This window comes from Galleria mellonella, unplaced genomic scaffold (genome assembly GCF_026898425.1).
Source record: "Galleria mellonella isolate WM207_F2 unplaced genomic scaffold, CSIRO_AGI_GalMel_v1 utg159, whole genome shotgun sequence".
NCBI lineage: Eukaryota > Metazoa > Arthropoda > Insecta > Lepidoptera > Pyralidae > Galleria > Galleria mellonella.
The window spans coordinates 1,044,358-1,066,038 of record NW_026442004.1 but is presented as its reverse complement, the minus strand read 5'-3'; the positions used below and the strand labels follow the sequence as shown (position 1 = coordinate 1,066,038).

The 21,681-nt window shown below is 31.1% G+C and overlaps 1 protein-coding gene across 3 annotated transcripts in view; it reads right to left on the bottom strand.

Moving 5' to 3' along the window:
- LOC113518751 (homeotic protein antennapedia-like) overlaps positions 1–21,681 on the bottom strand; it is a 247,630-nt gene that overhangs the window by 179,465 nt on the left and 46,484 nt on the right. Inside the window, exon 1 of one of the 3 annotated variants that reach the window (XM_052892569.1) lies at positions 2,667–3,114. The exons of the other annotated variants lie outside the window; for them this stretch is intronic. The gene's annotated coding sequence lies outside the window, so the exon portion shown is untranslated. Of the gene's footprint in view, positions 1–2,666; positions 3,115–21,681 lie in introns of those variants that run through there. 3 annotated transcript variants of the gene reach the window in all.

Genomic DNA, 21,681 nt, shown 5'->3' with positions numbered 1-21,681 from the left:
TTATTCAGTAATTAGTCAATATATTTCATTTTAATCTAATAATATTTAATAGACTAATTTATTTATTATTATTATATCCGCCGTTAATTGCCCACTGCTGAACACGGGCTTTCCCCATAAGGTTAGTTTTGCCAGTTGTTGCCACGCTTCATAGACGGGTTAGTAACCGCATTTAGTAATGTTTTAAAAGGGATGCCCAACCTAACCCTCGACCATTGAGTTCCTTACTATTATTACCAGAGGGAGACTTTGTACAAAAGTCGATTGCTTGAGTACCTCTGTCCCATTCGTGTTTCAACCATGAAGCAGTTGTGTTTGCATGGCTGTGTTTCGGTTTGAAGGGTGGGATATAGCGTGAATTTACTGGGTATAGAGGAATAACACCTGAGTCCTCAGGAATGGCAACGCATGGGGGTATCATGGGCGAAACAGTATACTCTGTTATGTCCATGATACTGCTTATGTCTATAGGCGGCGGTTACCACTTTTCGTCAGGTGGGCCGTCAGCTTGTTTGCCATTCTAAGTTGTATAAAAAAAAAAATATTATTATCATCTATGCATAATTTTACAGTTACATTAAGATTAATGGTAATACTATTAATTTTAAAACTTCTGCTACTAATAGGTACTCGTATTGTCTATCTCTGTCTGTACTTATATAAGTTTAACACTTTTAAGTTTGATATTGAACCTGTCATGTTAATATGACCAAATAATAACATTCACAAATTCGATTCGAATCTTTCTAAATTATTAAAGTTATGTTTACAAATCAAATTATTATTAGATTAATTAATTGTATCAACATAATACATATTGCTCATATAAGTTATTTAATAGCTCAATCTATTAACCATACAATTACGGTTCCTATCATAATCGACGAAGCTTCCACCCCAAGTTTACGGAGATTTTGCGTTAGGCCGGAGATTTCCTTGGATTCACTTCGACAATCAGATGTTGCTTATTGTACTGAGTTTTGCTCCCCTATATATTACGTTCATGGAACAGATAGAAGTAAGCTTCTTTCCACTGAGTCACGATAAGAATTTCATTTCCTTACGAGTGAAAGCCCCCGGTATCTAAGGAAGTCACTGACAAAAATATCTAAGTGATAAAAGCACTGAATTCAGTTCAGGTGCCGCGAATATTGTTTGTGTGTTTTTATTTTAGGTTGTTGGGGCCCACTCGCGTGTAAGTAAATAAGAAGTAGCTCGGTGAGCAAAGAGAGGAAATGCGCAAATCACGTTGTCGGAATATAAAAGAAAAAAATATTTTCAATACACACATTCAAGTACAAAATTATACTTACACCTATAAAACTTGGAACATTAAAATTTCTTAATGTATTTGAATAAAATGATGTTTGTAAGATTATATATATATGTGTATATATATATATATATATATATATATATATATATATATATATATATATATATATATATATATATATATATATAATGTAAACTTGCAGAGGTACATTGAAAAATCTTACAAAAAAGGCTTTCGGAGAATAACAAAAGTAACAGACGCTTTGATTTTATGAATTCTCAAAGCTAGGTCAGAACTTTTGTCTCGATCGCTTAGCAAAAAAGAGCAAAATTGACTTTGATTCCGTTCAAATAACAATATTGAACTTTGACATAACAGCGATAGGGTTCGATATGGATTGATAAAATATTTCTCATATGATTCCATTTTGCATTTAGGCATGGGGATCTGGATGACATCTTTTATCGCGATACATTCCAACTCGGTCTTTAAAGGGTTTGTGATGAGCCGCAAAAGTTTATCCTTGTTTATTTATATTTATCTAGCAACATGCTTTAGCTTTGACTGGATAATGTGTGTGCAGGTATTTTTTTATTTAAAAATAAATTGATTTTTAATTATAAAGAGATCGTTTATATAACTAATATAGCTTTCATTAGGTTATAATTCAGCTTATAATATACTCTTCATAAGAGTGGGTTAGGATATACGCCTAAAAAGATAGTATACAGCTAGATTATTCACTCATCGATGCCTCCCAGATTATAGTTGTTGACTTTGTTTAAAGAACTCTTTTGGTCAGTGAAAAAAATTACTAGGGATCTTAGTCAGAAACAGATCTAAGACATCAGCTCTTTTAAAACTATTATTATAGAATATATGAATTTATTTATATTTACAAAATATTACTAATTCATAATGTTAATAATTGCTATAATAAAGGAGTAAATACTTTTAAAATTTGTTGATTAATTAATTGTAGAGACTACAATTGTAATTTATTGAAACACCAATAATACAATTACAGCAACAATTGAAGCTCAAATAGTTATAAACTTTAACTAAAGTTAAAAGAATATAAATTTTAACTCTGGCATAATTCTAATAGGATGTTACAGTAAACGTCAATATATATAATAATTAATTTATAATAGAGAATTGTTACATGTCTCTACATGTAAATATTGAGAGAGGTATAAATTTTATAATTGCATACGGAGTTTATTATTTTATATATGTAAATATAATATCTGTTAATCGCTTTAAAATTACAGCAACTGGTTTTTTAGCACGAATATTGCATTTAACAGAATTAGTATTGTTTAATAATGTGGCCGATATACGCTAAGATTTATTTTATTAATAAATGAACTCCTCTATTGATACTTACAATTAATAAAAATCCTATAAAATCTTCAACGAAACCACTCAAACGATGATGCCACTATTCACTATAAACAATCTTCGACACTGTAAGGTACACTAATAATTCTTCTAAGTTTCTTGTTGGATCACCATTATAAAAATATATCTAATTGGTATTTAATATTGTATTATTAACTGAAACGTATTAGAGTTCGCTGTAAATAGTGGGGGTGATAAAGTTGTGCCGCATCCACTTGACGATACGTATGGTCTATACAAATCCTTATTTACAACTGACACTGTTGTCCACACTATAACAGAATCGTGCGGTGCTCACCTAGAACGGAGAAGGCATCTGCCCGCTCCTACATAAAAACCTATGCCTCAGTATGCCGCCGCATCAGAATTCAGAACCGATCCAGAAGTTTTTAACACAACTTCACGACCCCAGTATACAAGCTCGACTGTACAAAAAAAGTCACGAGGTAGGGGAAAAATTTCGTAAACCATTGCTGGAGTCTACACAAAAGTTTTGACACGAACACTTTGCGCTTGGGCACAATCTATTTTAGTGGGGTGCGAGACGGCAATAGCGAGCTGACGACTAATCGCTGTGAGCATGACGAGGATGGATAGATGAATGTGTATCGCATTTGAATAAAGTTTAGGGGGACCAAAGAATACAGTGAACCGCGGGACGCCGAGTAGGTGGTGATAAAGCATTCGTAGCGAACGCGTTCCCAAATCGAATACGATGAGTAATAATATTTAAAAAGCAAGATTTGTTACCTGTCGACCGACAGGAGATAATGCGTGGCGTTTTTTAGGAGAAAAATACAATTAACTAGCCCCGAAGCATAAATCATTTTGTTGTACTGTTCAGTGCCCGAGCTCAGGTTGTACAATTATATTCTTCAGTAAAAAAATAAAGGCGATGCTAATAGAAAATTTTGTCGGCATTTTAGTGGAGTGCCTGAATGAAACGGATAATTAGAGTAACCGCAGTGTAGCCCTGTAACGAAAGCATAATTTAGTTTGGTAAAAAACATGATGGTAGGTCCGGGTATAATTAAGGTGCTTATTTTTTTCCGTATATTCGCTAATAAAAAACAACAAAATTAAAATATAATTTAATACTGTAACACTAAAGTAAACCTCATTGTTTTAAACAACAGTTTAATGAAATCTCGAGAAAATAACATTTATCGACTGCAAATTTAAAAGCTCTAAAGTTCCTTTACAATGATTACACAAAGAGGTGAACACTCAATCGAGGTAATTTTAAAATTGCGACCTGCCTCAAGCTTCAATTATGGAGCGGGACGAGAGCACCTCGTCTCGAATCGCCCTCGCGCCAATCGCGGCGATCGAAAATTACCTGACAGGACCTCTTGAAAATTGTCGGCCGATCGCTTTCAGAATTGCGGAGACTCTACCGACAAATCGAGTATCGAACACAAATTACCCACTCGAGTTCAACTCGACTCGATTCGAAAATTGCACCGAGACCTCGCAATCGGGAGGTCGTGCACGGCCTAATGAAGACGTTAAGCTAAATCATGGCGGCTCTTACAGAACGTTATGGTGTTTATATTGATTTTTATGAGAATATAATTTTATTACAGTGAGCGAGGCGCAGTGGGCGTTACACGATCAGTTTATAAGGATCGTTATTGTCTGATTTGTATACACCTAGTAATTCAGCTATTAAAAACATTTTGATTCAGTTAATACATTGTACGTTGTACGATACACAACAATATACACTAATGTAAATAAAATGAATCGAGCAGAAAATGCAATGGTAATTTTGTAGAATAATGGAATGAAATAAATCTTAACACATAAAAAGCGGTGTCACAATAATCAACACGAGCAATTTAATTTAAGCGACATAAACACGAGGCTATCTGGCACTGGCATCGATATTAAGGATGTGCTAAATGACAAACTGCGGCCCAGAGAGAAATGCTTTAAAATGGTGTAATTTTTACTCTTTATCTTGGTATCTGAGAGGAGATGCGCATTAAAAATACCGCTCGATGAGTGTTTAACATACTGTAAGCGACTACATGGGAATTGAATACATCTGCATATTAAAATAAGGGAGGTTGTGCCAGGCGATACGATTCATTCGAAACGCGCGCTACCATGATTAAAGCCATACAGATACGCTCTGAATATGCGTTCTTTTTAATTAATACTTTCTTCGTATTATTAAGTGGCATTTTGTTGGTGGATTATAATTTTATTCAATTGCAATATGCCTTTTTAGTTATAGTTTATTTGGTTCTATTTAGCATTTTTTTTTATATTAAATTCCATATTGTAAGTTGCCACGGTGGTAAATATAACATTCTACTAATTTTTGCCATATATATTGAATCCAACGTAGCAGGTATAGGTCTATTGCTGTATTTTGTATCTGTGGCTTAATTAAGTTTAAGTATTATATTTATTATCAACGAAGATTTGAAAAATAGTAACTTTTATAAGGAAATTAAAGAAGGACTAATTAGTGTCACATGATTTTTTATCCCAACATTCCACGTTAGGTTAATACAAAAAGTAAAGGTTTATGAATAAGCTCAATAAAATAAAATCATGCTGTAGATGATGGTACATAAAGTATTAAAGCTGTATAATCGATTGAACACACCTCTTGATGAAGATATTACTGCGAACCCGGTTTTGGTTTATTTCTGGAACAGCGTATAGCTACCTGGTATTATTCTATAAGTTTACTGCAGAGGAGTATGTTTATAAATTACGTTGTTTCTATTAAGAGCTATAGGATGAATAATATTTTATTAGATTAGTTAAAATCACGTAATCTGTAATCAATTATAACTAATTGACATAACGAATATAAAGTTAAACGAATATAAAACAATACATTAAATATAAATAAATTAATTAGTAATGGAATAATTTATTAAGTAGGTTAATTTGTTTAGTTAAGTACCTTTTAACTTTCGGGCTAGTTGCATGATTCACAATACTAAGTTATTTAGTTCGATTAAGGACTACTTTTATCAAAAATTTACTTCCTAATTTTTTTATATAAAGTATTTAAACATAAAGGGAAAAAAAAATTCCAACCAAAACCTCGGGTATCTACAGCAATTTATCATAAACACATCGGTACTTTGTAAGAGTGCCATTAATTTTACCACCCAATATTTCAAAGTTCAATAAGCCAACCCTCCAACGCGCGCGTAATCTAAACGACCTTTTTTAAAACTAATAAAATACCTCGTTAAAAATAGCTACCAAAAATCTCAAGTGTTGTAGACTTGGTTTATCTTCAATAAACAAGAGCTTCACTCCGTCCGTTGTATAATGATAGACATCGATCAAGTTAGTCAGTATAAATATCCAAAGATCACGTTACGTAAATACCTTTTTATAACGTTTTTTAATTGGAATCTTAATTTCATTTATACATATATGGACTAGCTCTTTGCTGAAACCGTTATTTCCAGTTCCCGTGGGAAGTTCGGAAAAACGTTCCTTAGTTACACTTAAAAGAAACCTGTGAGCAAAATTTCACATTTCTAGACCCAGTTTTTGTTGGGCATTGATCCGTCAGTTTGTTTCTCCTTTTATATAGACACATAGTAGAGGATCGACGATCCACTGTTATTGTGAAAACCACGACCACTCTGTCAAGAGGGTACGACTGAAGAGAGTAGATGATGATAGTAATATGGTTTGTTGGGTCTTAACACAAATTATTTAATAATAAATAATATATTTATATTTATCGCCGTGTGGTCCCGGCATAGAATGGGCCACCCCTTCCTTCCCGTGGGTGTCGTATGAGGCGACTACGGAGGCCGGCGGATGGGCAGTAACGTCCCTCTTAAAACATCTCTAAAACCTCAACTGCGGATGCCAACCCGCCTGCCAAACGTGGCAACTATTGACAAAACTTCCCTTACGGGGAAGGTTTATGTCCAGTAGTGGACAGTTAACGACTGAAATAATAACATAAAATATATTAATGTAGGTGGCTCAGGACTGTATCTTATGGCAGTCTATGGGGGAGGCCGACGTTCAGCAGTGGATGGATAATAGTTGAAATGATGATGATAATATATTTATTTCAATAATGTGTAGACAAATTTAAAAGCATACGAATCCACCCAATGAAAAAAGATTATTAAAATTTCAACGTTCAAATATCAAATGTTAACGTTTATAACGTTATACTTCCTATCCGTGATAATATCTACAAACCTTAAACAATTAGATATAATCGTATTGACTTGGTCACTAATACAGAGTACAGCTCTACAAACCACAGAAAGTTGTTTACGAATGCTTTTTCTTTTTAATCGACTTCAAATAGAAGGAAGTTCTCAATTCGATTGTATTTTTTTTTCTTTGTTTGTTATCTCATAATTCAGTTATACTCGTAAACAGATTTGGATTTTTTTTTGATCAGAAAGATTTATAGATTAACAAAATCGATTCAGTAGTTTAGTATTTAAATCAAATTTTTAATAAGATTTTTCATAATTGAAGTCAGTTTTTTTTTTTGTAGCACACAATCTTTAAGACAGTATGCGAACTATATGACAGTCTACATAATGTAAAGTGGTAAATCTCACTTATAACCATGACTGACAGTTTGCATATCATAAATAAATAAAAAATCGATTCGAATTTCACTCCGTGTATCCATGTAGGCACTTTATAATTTGAAGAAGGAAAAGAAAATGTATTTATTTGGCATATATCAATAACAGTTACGATAGAAACATAATTGTCTAGTTTATAAGTATTACAATAACCATTGATTATTTATTAGTAATAATATTAATCCATATGCATTGATATAAGAGTCCTTATATTATCGACCATTGTTGACTTATATGAATGACTATTATAGTTAGGTCATTTATAATTTCTTATTTGTTTTTTATATAGTCTATTATTAATTATAAATATTTTGCATGCCAGCCAGCCTCTGGCGCGACATGTTTATACTTCAATATAACTACCAATATAATTATTGTATTTGCCTGCAAACAAATAAATTATTATTATAGTTTATGTATTAGACAAATATTCAAAAGAACATATTCTCAGATTACATTATAATATTTTGTCTTTTAAACTTGATAATTTAGTGTTATTTCTTCGAAATTTTAGCTTTAACATATACATTTCAAAGGTCGAATAGTATTCTTCGATTTAATACATGAACATTTAGTGGTTCCCATTGACTTACAACTTAAGTAACACAAAGAACAAACCCTGCGGTGTTGCAATGGGTTTATAATTCTGCACTGATTACAAAGGGGAGCCGGCGGCCGCAATTTTGTCTTGTGCAGATCGTGCTGTACATAAATTATCAGTTATTGATGAAGATATTAAGCTTATATACCACACAACAATTAAATCCTGTTTCATACATCTGTTGCAGGGTTGAAATTTGAATTAAATAACAATTTTTGCCTTGCCTTGAATATAAATAATGATTAACACCATACGAATAATAATTGCTTAGTTCTCTAATAGTTGGAAAATATATAAGGTACATACAACAACACAGAGGGCCGTGACTCTTAACCTACAAATACAACTCAATTTAGAAAAGTTTATTATAAAGATGTATAAGATATATAATTCTAAGAGGAAGAAATGATTCGATGAATTGTATACTATCAGAAAGAGAAAACAGTCTTCGGAATAGGCGTGCTTTTTTATGGGTGAAAACAGAATATCACTGCCTGTGCTACTCGTATTAGTATACGCTGACGGGGCACCAATTAGAGATGATTGCTGAAGAAAAAATAGGTCATTTAGCCCATTGTGACGATTTCCACAAGAATTAACCACGATAGTTTCCAGGAGAAACCACGTGGAGGTCGACTTGATAGGGGTGTATTGCTAGCAATGAGGTTGTTAGATCCCATTATTAATAATCCTTTCCCCCGAACAGGCATGTTTGTAGGAGACAAATGAATGTGTAAGAAGCACGTGATATGGGAACCGACGTAAAAAATACATTCTGTGTCGGATCAATTTGGGAATCTGAAGATCTATCTATCTAGATTTGTAGATTAGTAAAGATTATAATAAAAAATGTAAAATAATGAACATTACTTAAGATAAATTTTAATTACATTGAGAAAAAAAAATTTTTAATTAGAAATAGCAACAGAGAATATTTAGGTTCATCAGTCACGGTTACATTTAAGGGAAATAGCAAAATATATGACATATATACAAGATTATAAAAATTTAATATGATGATAATTCTAAATTAGATAATATAGATATTACTTATAAATTTACGAAAACGTTGAATTTCGATATGTACGAAGCTGAAAATACTTGAAACTGCATTAGTCTTGGTCAATATAAGTTAAAACATTATATATAAATATTAGATGTAAATAAATAAAGATTTCATCAAATACACTCCATTACCTAATTTTCTCTCTAAATATATGTACTCGTATTTCTGTTTTTATTATATAATTGTTCGCAAATTTTCCGGAAAATGCTTGATGATGCAAAGCTTAATTCTGGCAACCCTACAAATTCAGTTCCTTAATGCGACCCATACGTGCCCCTAATGCACTATGAGGACAGTCCACATTTCATTTCCGTCCACTTGTCTCTCCACACGTTTTTTGTAACATTATTATTTTGCGATTGTTTTCACGTCAGCTATTGCACTTCACTGAATTCGTAATAAGAACAGGATTTTTATAAAAAAGAACTCGTCCTAACATCTATGGTAATGATGGAACAAACGAGATTAATTATGTTTTATCGCCGTTATAATTAGCTCACGAATGTCGTGCGACTTTTTGTCGCCTTTAAATCGTATCGAATTTTTATGAGTACCGCCAGAGTACAACTCGCAATTAGGCCCTTATTCTGCAGTTTCGTTCCTTAAATAATCGAACAATCGTATTGAGAGACAGTAAATGATTTATGGCACTCGCGCCTTGGGTTTAAATAAAACATCGCCGTAAGCTTTCAACGTCTACGAATTGAAGTCACGATTGTAATTTTAAAATGTCGATATGGATGTTTGATGATTTTATTATTATTTATATATAATTTATGATGAAATAATTTAAGTACGGTACTAGATAAGATGTCCTATTGCATTAACATCCCATTCAAATCGATAAAACATCTCAGTTTCATTCTTCGTTACTAATCTTTTAATTCACACCTCTTTATTCACACTAGACATAGTGTGAATTTTCATTGTGTTCAATTATTCATTGCATGATTTTTTTTATTTATCGTAATAAGTGTTAATATTGAAAAAGAATTAGAATTAGAATAGGCGTTTACTATCTTTATCTATGAATAACTTAATAAAAATATGTTGTTTGTATACATTCTGTGGCATCACCAACTATTCTGCTAACTGATTAAATTGCAGAGCCACAAAACCTTACTCCTCAAGAATAGCAACGCATGGAGAGTATCATAGGCGAAACAGTATACTCTGTTATATCAATAGTTAGTTAATGTCTACAGGCGACATTTACCGCTTTTCATCAGATAGCCCATCAGCTTAATTGCCATTCTAAGTTGCATAAAAAAAATTAAAACTGGTCAAAGGCTGAATAACAGAGTCCTTCTTAAACACTAATCACACTAAAACATCAGCAAAGCCTAGTTGCGATTGCCAATCCACCTGCCGTGCGTGGTAACTACTATCGAAACTTCCATTATAGGGAAAATCTATGTCCAGTAGTGGACAAATAACGGCTGATATAATGATAATGATTTAAAAATGCTTCGTTATTGTATAATGTACCTTAAAAAATCTTTCAGTTAAAAAATATCATCAAAATCATGTGTGATACTAACAAAAGAAATTCCTTCTCCTTTTAAAAGTCTCTTAAAATTAAACACTTATCAATTAGTAAACTTACGAGCGCCATCTGTTAAACATCACTCCGTATTTTAAATGACCTAAATAATATGTAAAGAGAAGTATTAGGTGCTATGTATTATAATTAATATATGCGTTAAGTGCCAAGTGTCATCACTTGTGTTTACTTGAAACGTCTGTTGGTAATGCCTGGTCTCAATACTGAGACCTCATTCATTTAGTCCATTGGCTTTACCATTCATTCGAAATATTCAGACACTTGAAATAGCTTGATCTGATAAATGGGACCATATAGAAAATACTACTTTATTACCCTACTATTGAAGATTGGAGGATAATGTTTTATATAGGTACATATGTAAGAATGTTTGGATCGAAGTAAAATACAGTCGACGAAGTAAAATCTTGAGGTATTTTAATTCAATAAAATTACAATTCGTAAAATTCGTTTAAATTATGGGAATAGACATAAAATTAAAGAATATAATACAACTACAAATTTGAAATATCTCTCTAGATACAATTTAGGAAAATAAAACTAAGGGAAAATTATATTATTAAATACATGTATAAGTTATAAATTTTACTGTCATTTTCATTCTTGTAAAATTATTTTTTAGTTTAAACAAAAATCGAACGCATAAAATTCACACATTTAAAACAATCGTTGAAACAAACAGACAAATGAATAAGTGAAGTATATAGGATGCTTTTTATTTTTTAGCTACAGAACTCTAATATATCAAAAATACATATAACACATCTTTTGACTTTTTTCTTTGACTTTATTGTTTTACGAGTACATGTCAGTCCTTGATAAATTTTCGACAAATATAATAGTTATCATAGTGAGATACATAATATCCGCTATACAAAAATAAAAATACAAGCTACTGATAGAGTTCAAATTAATAGCTTATTTAACAGATAACATAAAAATAGTCACAAGTGATTGCCTATATTGAATTACTTATAATACTAATGACTTATGAATTTTTCTACTGCCAGTTTATACCTAGGTACTATATTAATGATAAATAAATTACAACCGTGCCCTCAGTATGAGCGCCATTGATTTTCAATGAGGTCCCATAATATGTGTTATGCCATGTAAACTAAGCAGCGGATATCCAAATAAACGGACGACTATCGGTAAGAAATTGTTAGGAAACCAATATTAAAATTAATTTTTACTAGTTTTATAAATTTGAAAAAGGAAACATTATTTAGGTGCGTTTATACCTACCATTAATAAAAAAAAAATTGCTTTGGTCTCTAAAATAAGACTTTTTTTTAATTAGTTATTATTTTATAGTTTTCGTAATATGTTTTTTTTTTTATACAACTTAGAATGGCAAACAAGCCGACGGTCCACCTGATGGAAAGTGGTAACCGTCGCCTATAGACATGAGCAGTACCATGGAAATAACAGAATATACTGTTTCGCCCATAATACCCCCCATGCGTTGCCATTTCTGAGGACTCAGGTGTTATTCCTCTGTACCCAGTAAATTCACGCCATATCCCACCCTTCAAACTGAAACACAGCTATGCAAACACAACTGCTTCACGGTTGAAACACGAATGGGACAGAGGTACCCAAGCAATAGACTTTTGTACAAAGTCTCCCTCTGGTATGTATTTGTTTCGGCCAATAAACAATTTTAAAATTAAATATTGATACCTATATTTTGTTGTATTATTATACAATAGAAAGTTAAAAAAAAATTAATATAGGCAGTTACTGTTAAGTTTCTTTATTCACTTCTTTCTTATTAGTAATTTGAAAAAAAAGTAAATAAATAAAATAATGGTAAATAATTTATTTTCAATGAATGATAATTTCAATACTTCTAAATACCAATCTATTAACAAATTTATATAAAACATGCACATTTAAAATTAGAAGACAAAACGCGTAATCGCCAGTCTGCAACTATTAAGAGATTGTTTATGAGCGTCATTGTTTGCCCCGGACTATACATTCGTATCTATTGTGAATAACGGATCCTGGGCTATTATTTTATTGACTTCCTACTAACCGCCAGCTTTGTATACAATTGCAATTTTAGTTTATTACGTTTAGGGACCGATATTCAATGTAAATATGTTAATTACGGTACGTGTTTTACGCTCTATTTTTTATGTGAAAAATTTTATTAACTCTATAGTTTATTTCAATAGAATAGGCATGGGTAATATGGATACCGATCCGATTTTTATATATTGGATGCTCCGGACATTCATGGGGGAAAAGATCATACCCATTACGATATCGCCCATATCGATTTAATATCTATTTTCGAATATGTCAAAAGTCTGTTATCCAATATTACTTTTGGATAACAGACTTTTAATGTATTCGTTATTGGGCCAATATATAAATATTGTAACTGAAATATGCAGATATCGCTAGATATTACTTACCCCTACAATATAATCTAATAAAAATATCTTTTTAAGTTTTGTTGAAATTATTACTGGAACACTTTTTTAAATATATAAGATAATATTAGTAATAAATGGAAAAATTCAATTAATTGATGATTTTTTCATTTGTACTATTGTCATAGCCAGGTCTGTTTTTCATTTGTTTACATTTTAATTAAGTTCTATTGAACAGACCATCATAATCTTCTACCTTTTGGAATATTAGGTCTATTCGTAATAATATAGAAGGGTTAGTTGAATAATTGACCGCTGCAGGTACAACCTAATGAAATGGGGTGTTATATATCGGGCTGCCCGCGTCTATGGAGCGCAATCTCAGGTCTTTTGTGCCCTCTACCTTGCACGATGGAGGACCTGAATAAGGCAACCAACTGGAGGTTGCTATGTTTTGGTCCAATTAGGTTGCCTATTGACTCGAAAGAAGAAGAAATAGAATAATGTTGATATAATTTAACTTTAGAAACCCATCTAGAATTTTCGACTAAAATAAAATAAAAAACCACAAAAATAACATTCGAAATTTAAATTTTCTATGATTATTATAATAGGTAGACACTAGATTCATTTCAATTCTTAGTAATCGTTACGCGTTCAACGACTTCGGAAGACATTTCTACTACGAATGTTTATCGCGAATCGGCATATTTCTGTTTATTCACAAAACCGGTTTTTCGTTAGTCGGTTACATTACTTTTTATTTGGACGCCCGATTTTTGATATCCACTCGAAAGTTGTCTTATTTATTGCACTAACAAAACTAACGTGCAGTTTTACGAAAACTATTTCTATAAATTATATCCAATGTAAAGTTATTAAACCATAGAGTTATAAAATGCTATTAAACTTTGTATCATTATATCTTTTCGAAATTTATTAATAGATAGTAAAAAAGTGCTATTCTTAGATACATTGTATGTATCTAACGTAATTAAATGTTTGTTTCTAAAATGAGAAGTACTCTTTAAAAATTAGATATAATATTTCTTACTTAGGCATACACAAGAAAAAAAGTAAAAAAATATAAAGAATGTTTGTCTGTTTCTTTGAATGAATTTAAATTTGCATACTCAATCAGGTGGATTTGAATGAAATTGGGTATACTTATATAGATGATGAATGATTTTTTTTTTTTATATTAACTATTAACTGTTCACTACTGGACATAGGCTTCCCCCAATAAGGAGGGTTTTGCCAATGCAACTGCAGTTAAGCTAAAATCATGTATATTTAAAAGTAATTGAGAAACAAACATGTAAATGTTTCTAAAAACTTTCACAGTTACAGTATTGATAGAATATATTATATTTACATAGGCCAGTAAATTGTTAGTCGTAACATGGAAAAACTAAGTATAGGTTTTCCCGCGCTACAAACAACCATCTCAGTTTCTATACATGTGTGTTTATTCTATTGCACATACCGCATTCTGATTATAATTTAACATTCTACTTATTTTAATTCTTGATTTTGGTGGACTTTCATCGTATTATGATCACCATTTTGGTGTAGTGGTTGAACATACCTGGCAATTGTCACGGGTTTGCTCCCCGATTCCCCGCGTAATACAAACATTTGTATTAATGAGTATAAATGATTTGTATTAATCTGGGTGTTTTATACAAGTAATATGTATGGATTAAAAAAAGGTATTTTAACTGTGTCTACTCGTACATGTACATGGGCGTACGAGGCTCTGATATAAATCTGCTGTTCTTGATGAAACTGAAATATTTTATTTTACTGTCCACAACTTCATTTAAGTCGTGCCTTGAAAAGGCGTAGTTCAATCAATAAAAGCTCACGCTAGTATACATGTGTCCCATGATTCAAAGATAGATGTTTCATACAAGCAAAAATGAAGACTGCACATGTCAATAGAGTCTTTCGAGTTGCAAGTACCGAGTTGGCTAGTGGACGCGAAAATTCCCCGCATTGAGTATTCGCCGTATGCGAGCGATGTCGAGTCGACGTGTGCTAGTGAATAACAATCGACGAACGTTGGCAGGCAGCCGCGGTGATGAAGGAAACCCCTACTAATGTAACCCAGTATCCTTGAACAGTTATTTCTCATACTAGGTTTCGTAGGAGATAGAGAATTATTCAAAATCTGTTCTTTTACTTAACCTACATAGTGTTTCTGATTTTATGATACACAATGAAACGTTGCACTTGCTATTCTCTACGCAAGATAAAGCATCATCGAAAAATCGTACAGAAATAGATGGAAACGCTCTGTGGGTTAACACACCAAACAATATCAACAGGCGAGGTTTCAAATAACGAAGGTTTTAATGATGAATTGCTTAAACGGCTGGAAAGATTTTAATGAACATTGATATACAGATGGATAATAATTAATATACTTTTATGTTAATTTCAGAAAAGAAAAAAAAAATAGGACATTTGATACGACACGACGAACTTATGAACATTATAATACAGTAGAAGGTAAGATAGAGAGAGAGGGGGAAAGAAGATGACCAAGGCATAGTTACACCAGGCAGATCAAGGAAAAGGTTGGTGTCGTGTCATATCAAGAGGTGAAGAGACTAGCAGAAAGTTGTAGTGAGTGGCAAGTGCTCCACCGACAAGAGCGTAGCCCTTAAATAGGATAGAAAGTTATGTTAATTTACGAGGCAAAGGTAACAGCTATTTTTTTTGTTGTTGTAGCTATTTAACACATACGAGTGCAACAATGGTAACCAATGCAGACGATTTTTGTACAGTGTTTCTCTCTAGTAAAGTAGTTTAGAATAAAATCAAACCAAAAATCTATTTTAAATCGAGTTTCACTCTGAAACCAATAGTAAAAGAGCAACACTGTCGTAATCTTGGAAACAGGAGTACACAGTGCCGCGATGTTGGCAATGAACAGGTGACATGCTGGCTTTCTGAAGGCCATGTCCGGTTACTAACGGCATGGGAACTTGTGCAGTGTTAGTAAACTGTTTATATACACTTACGCTGTTTAAAAAAAGTTTGTAATTAGGTATGTTAGTGTATGTAATATTGTTATAAACTTTATGGTATGCTAATGGTAATCACATCAATATGTGTAACTTAATTCTTAAGTCAGATTTTTTTGGCTGAATCAACAAAACTTAAGCAATTTTAGTAATTAAACTTTTAAAATTGCATGGGATTACGTATACAGAGTTAAATTATCTCAAGATTTTTGCTCTCCTTATTCTATATTTTCATGATAATGTAACGTGTATTTAAAAAGTAAAGAAGTTTAAGTAAAATCTTTGGTATCTTACGTTTGCTAAATAGATGACAAATAAATATGTAATTGTATAATACTATGGAAAGTCTGTCAACTTTGGTAAATTCCCGATTGCGCGACTTACCACCTACATTATTAAACTAAACGAAGAGGCAGGTATTGAATGCGCACAGAATAATTATGTGATTCGAGACTTCCTCATTGAATTTGTTTGGTCCTAAGACAAACTGACCTCGATGTTTTTCTTGTTATTTCTTTCTATCAGTTTATTATTTATTTAATTGTTACTTGTTTATCAATAAATTAAAATAATATTATATTCAATTTTTTATGATAATATATAAATTTTTACATTAAAAACATTTCTCTACATTAATTTTTATAGCAAAGAAATTTAGTTTTTCTTTTTATATTTTAATTTACCGTAACTTGAAAATTTATTACAATATTTATTTAAAAAAAATACTCTTTCGAGGAATCTTATACATTATTTTTTTAAATTCAAACGAAATATACGTTTACCTACTAATTATCCAAAAATAAAAATTTCCATGATAATTTACCATCTTTATTTCATTGAGATATATTATAATTAATAATTCAAAGCTTAAGTCTATAAATATTTAAATATTGTTTGGAAGTAATAATCACATTTGGAATATTTTTCAAAAATTGATTGTAACCCTTCAATCATCATTCACGAATACGTACTTATAGCTCCTTCTGCATTACAATCTTCAACGTTGCATTGACACTAAAATAATACCTTTTAAAAATTCCACAAATTAAACGCGGTAGGTAGCACGTGCAATAATTCAACACAGAAACCGTTTTAAAAGCCCAAATTAAAATACTCAATTACTTAATTCCGTTGGACAATCAACAATTTCCGATAATATTATGAAGATGCATAAAGCCAGTATTTTTCATTCGAGACAGGTAATTTTAATGCATATTTAATGGAGACTTTTGGCTTCAAATTCGCTAAGATAAGGTACTAGTATAATGCATGCAGTTCGCCCCGCATTATTTATTGTGTGATTTTTGGCAACGGAACGTAAGCCGCTACTTGGCTTGGCTAGATGTATAATCTTCATAATGCATGCACTTTTGGCCGGTTATGGCCAATGTGTTTTTTGACGTTTTTGATATGGCCTGAGGTTTGTTAGATAAACATTTTTAGTGTGAAAGTTGTTATACAAATATAAATATAAGGAAAATAATAAGCTACATGTAGAAAGATATAATCAAACTTAAAAAAGTAAAATTTGATTATTTTTTTTGTTATTATTATTAATAATATTTCAATGAATGTTATCATAATGTAAATTATTAATTAAAGATAAATAATTTTAAATATTGGCCAAATTAATATTAGTAATACAAGTACTTTAGATTGCTATCTATTTTCTGTTATATGTTGTGTAATAGATTCAAAGGAAAAAAAAATAGTAAAAACCTCCTTTTTTAATTTAATTTAAAAGTATAAAATCTTATATATGAAAGTTTCGTATCACGTTACTTGTAGTCGAACTCCTACAAAACGGCTCGACTGATATTTATGATTTTTTTTATGTATATTTGGTAGGTATGAGAATAAGTTGTAATTTAGTACCGCTAGGTTATTAGAGTTGTCCCTATCGAGAAAAATATTTATATAGTAGAATTTACAGTACAAAGTTTGTCGGATTAGCTAGTAAGTTTTTATTAATTATGTGATTATTTACTGTTAGGTATTTTTAAAATACTAAAACTTTCAAAATATATGTGTACTATGTTATATTTTGTTGTTGTTTTTCTTAAAGAAAAATATCTAGATAATTATCTACTTGTTAAATGATTATTTACAGTAAGTTAAAATGCTTAACACGTACAGTAATTAATACCAAGCACATATTTAGTATGACAGTGTTACAGGTTAACTACAGTTATAATAAAAGTTCACAAGAAGTTAACACCATAATGGCCACCATAAAAAAGTGATAGCTAATGTTTATTTTGACTTACGTGTCACGCTTTCTTTGAAGTAAAAGTCCGAAATAAGTACCTGCGAACAAAAATAAGCGATCTTAATTAAGTTGAAAATCTCGTGGGTAAAATTTTTATAAATCATTTGGCCGAGTGATATGTTGCTTGATAATGTCATGAATAATTCCGTCCCGATCATGTCCGGTCCAGTAAAGAGGCTTAATTGAGAGAACAAGATGTTTGTCCAACACGTCTATAGATTCGTGTGAACTTTTTACAGAATTTTAATACCGTTGCGACATCGACCGTTTTCGATATAGCGACTTTTTGCTTATAATTTATGAGGAGGTTGCACTTGTTTTACTATTGGCATCGTTAGCTACAATAGAAACTGGTTGAAATGATTATTTAAATTTATTACATATTTTATTTATACATTTTTACTCGTTACTTCGTACGCGTGGATTTTACAAGTGGGAAAACCAATAAAATTAACTACTTCTAGTTAATGTATCACGATGAAACATACACCAGATTTAAAGTTACATCTTCAGGAACACAAATATGAAAGCCGTATCCAATTCGATGTAGTAGTTTTTGTGTGATTTTGGAACAAACATACAGACAAAATAATAAATTTCTAAAAATTCTTCCGCTTATTATATTATTATAGATTTAATTAAGTTACAAATAATTTGTACTTAAAGTAATTAAGGGTGCTTTCCACTCAGATAAACCCTGGGTAAACTCAGGAGAAAACTCTTACAAAGTCAATTTTGGCTGTTTATATTTGGTTCAAATAAATAAATTAAGGAATATTGACTTTAACATTTGAAAAATTATTTAGTTTCTTATCATCGATAAAAAAAAAAACAAAATAATGTGATCTTAATAATAAATATAAATAATTAAATCTAAGTGGTATCAAATGCAGTTAGTACGTTAAACCACTCCACTGCCAAGGTCCCCTAAAGTTTGTAAACAAGTTGTGTAGGTGTAATTACTTAAATGTATCTTTTTAGAATTTGAAATTCAAATTCAGCCAAGATTACAAGTAACCTTCTATCCTAATTACCTAAACCAGAGATTATATATTTTTTTTTACATTAGTAAAATATATGTATTATTAATTTTACCTAAACTATTTTCTCTCATTATAACGAAGTAAATGACAAGATTTTTTAAAATATATTTATTTAAGTGTACATATATATATATTAATATCTTTGCACGTGTATTGTTACGAAGTGGAAAGAGAAACAAACAGTTGCTAATCTTTAGGTACATAGAAATATATAAGAATACGCCCGTTGACATCTTTATCTCTACCTTTAGGTAAGTATGTAAATAATAGGCATGGGTAATATGAATACCGATCCGATATCTATATATTAAGTTCCTATGTACATTGATGGTGGAAAATAGGTTATCACCCATTACAGTAACGCCCATATTGGTAGGATATCTGTTTTCGTTATATTATGTTAAAAGTCTGTTATGCAATATTATTTTTTGGATAACAGACTTTTAACATAATCAATATTGGACTAGTATATATAAATGTTTTAATTAAAATTGCTATATATTTTTCACCCCTAGAAGAGAATATTATCCACATGCAATTTATCTCATATATAATGTGCAAGTTCTAGAAACTTTGAAATAACTAGGTCTTTGTTATGATAGATTAGTCTACTAGATCTTTCCCAGTATCTAGATCCTTTCACTTCCGTTTTGTAAATATACTAGTAGATATCTATTTCGTCTACCTCACATCCGACATAGTTTCTACATGTTCAGACTACTATAACATACTACATTATACTTCTATAATTTATATAAAAAAAATGATTTGCGCATTATTAGCATGATAGTTTAACATTAAACATTCTATTATTTTAATAGATTTAAAGAGCAAGCAACTTTATTAATGATTTTTACGTATATTATTATCATCCAAAAGCAGCAGGCGCCAATTTGTAATTTATTAGCGACTCACTGTTTAATACGCGTTTTCCGTACACGACAATATTTTCTGGAATTTCGCATCGTGAATAAATCAAAATAATAAAGAGGTGGCATTTATTGTATTTATGCATTATGATTTATGTGTGTAAAGCCGAAATGCCGATCGGACTAAGCACCGCCCACACGCGGGGTCAAAGATAAATCATATTGTGACATCTCAAAAATGCCAACTTCAAAAACATGTTTGCTCGTGGCCAGTACAGCACGCACGGACGGAAAGACAAGAAAAACAAACGTAAAAAATAAATTACTTTTGTATACCTCCTTTCTTTCTCGTTGTTGGACTCTGAACATCTCATAAATCACGGAAAGATAAGCATAAAAAGATTGTATGAGGTGGGTACACGGTAGAACTAAACTTTTCGTATTTCGTTATCTCGTGTCAAGCGGGACCTACAAAAAATGTAAGCCGCCTACACCTTTCTCCGAAATAGAGAACGGTTTACGTACTTATTATGGTTGCATATAGGTATTCAAATTCACATAAGTACTTAGATGAAAATATTCATTGAAATTTATACGTTTTTTTTTTTTTGGCAAACTCTGATATAAAAGTAAATTAGATCTTCTTTGTAAATTATAAAATAATTAAAAAAATAATATGACTTTGTATTGATATACATATATACATTCAATCCGTATATTTAGATAATTTATGTTTATTATGTCATAGTCGAAATTCCAAAAATAAGTCACAATTATGTTAGGTTATCTACCAAATGTATTCTAAACGTATTGTAATGTAAAATATTTATTATATATAGTTTACATTGTACACATAAAAAAGATATAATATATAATGACAGACCTATCCTATATAGGGATCTCTTCCAGTCAACCTTTGAGGAGTTGAAAGAAAACTATAGAATGATCGAGGATAACACTGTACAGATAAAAACAAAACTTAATAATACCTAGTCATAAACGTATTTTTAATTGATTTTGAAAGAAAAGTAATAGAATGTCAACTTTAACATACGAGTATAACGACAATACATTTGTAAATTACTATCCATATTTTAAAATCCTCAGTTAGGAAACTTATCTCACATTAGGTACTTAAACTGGAAATAATATATATATTTATAGAGTACATATGGTTTATTATCTTCAATTACAATACTTTATAATTTATAAAATCAAAAAACGCTTTCATTTGTTTTGCAAAATTATTTATCCAAGCTAATATTTCAGACTGTCGTAAGATAAGGTGTTTTAATAACCTTTATGAAAAAAGAAATCACTTGTTCTCAATAACGTTGGGACCACAATTTTTATTTGCGTAGGTGACGTGATTAATGTAGCCGTACTATATCACAAAAATCTATACGGTCACCTGGGTTATAACAAATAACTACACACGAGCCCATTTGTCAGCCGGAGCTATACACGGGGCGCCTACTGAGCAATTAGATTTGTTAGCTTGTACCCATAGAGTTTCATCACGCCCCGTTCAACAACAGATGCTTGGACTAATAACCTCTCGAA